We start from the raw sequence: 1,188 nt of genomic DNA on the forward strand, positions 1-1,188 counted from the left end.
AGCCGAGCAAAGAGAGATGTGTGCGCTAAAATGTGAGAAAGAAAGTGCTGTGCCAACGTGCCATCTTTTAGTGGGATCCCACCCCCGGTGAGTTCAGGCACCCCAGGGTCACTTGCACTTTGGGCTTTCAACACAACTCAACCTAATGGCTTTGATGCAGCAGCCCGGGCCACCTCACACAGGACATTTCTGCCCTAATGCTGTACACCCTTCATGGGCCACTGTGTGGTTCTCTGTTCTCCTCAAATCCCATGGCTCAGCCTATCGCAGCCTTCCTCCATGGGCAGAGTTTAGTCCAGGAGCAAGCTCAACCAAAACTGATAAGGACAAATACTAGACTTGATCTTAGTTACATTCTTTAGTAGAAATGGTTATCAAAAAACATAAAGCTATTTTTAAACACAAAATAAAGTTTCCAAAAATTGCACCAGTCCAGTGCTTGCACACTAGTGATGCTCATGTGTTGTCTGTGGTGTTAGCAGTACTGACCTCATTACACATTCATTGATCAGTAGCTCAACCCCAAGAAAAGGATGGTTGGTCCCTGACCCTGAGTGACCAGGAGGGCCCCATGAGCATGTCTCTTTTCACTTAAGGTGAGAGGGCTTCAAGTTGCAGCTCATACCCAGAATTCTTTTCTGCAACTACTTTCCATATTCCTAGGGGAAGGGGGGGGGGGGAGGATTTAACCCTTTAAAGGTCTGGCTTTTCTCACTGATGTTGCTGCCTGAGGACTTGTTGTTAGGTGTATTGTTATTTTTTTTTTCATTTATTGTTCATGTGGAAAGTACATATAATACATTTACACAGTAGTTTTTAAGGCTTGTGTCGCATACAGATTATTTTTGGCACTTTTTAGGCACAGCACAAACAAGAGTTTTTTCGTAATGGCATTTTATGACATGTGAGGTACATTTTTGGGTCAATAGCATGTTTTTGAAATGGCAGATGTAGATGTTTGTGCCCTCATTTCATTTTCTGCCATTTCCGTCTGCGTTAATATTATTGCCTGGCAAAGTGGCAATGTGTGTGGTGTTTTTTAAATTCTGATAATACTTCCTCTTAGCGTAACATATAAATATAATATAAATATCATATAAATTATTTGGCCAAAAAGGGGTCATGCCCACAACCATTGCCTGTTTTGAGGTCTGCAAATTGTGGATCAGCAAAAACGGGGCCACGGAA

At 42.5% G+C, this 1,188-nt stretch overlaps 1 non-coding gene across 1 annotated transcript; it reads right to left on the minus strand.

The window, feature by feature from the left end:
* Nucleotides 1-411: 411 nt before the first annotated feature.
* LOC122939718 lies at nucleotides 412-538 on the minus strand. The gene has a single exon (XR_006390156.1). It is a non-coding gene; the product is annotated as a U4atac minor spliceosomal RNA (small nuclear RNA).
* Nucleotides 539-1,188: the final 650 nt, after the last annotated feature.

This window comes from Bufo gargarizans, chromosome 5 (assembly GCF_014858855.1).
Source record: "Bufo gargarizans isolate SCDJY-AF-19 chromosome 5, ASM1485885v1, whole genome shotgun sequence".
Classification (NCBI taxonomy): domain Eukaryota; kingdom Metazoa; phylum Chordata; class Amphibia; order Anura; family Bufonidae; genus Bufo; species Bufo gargarizans.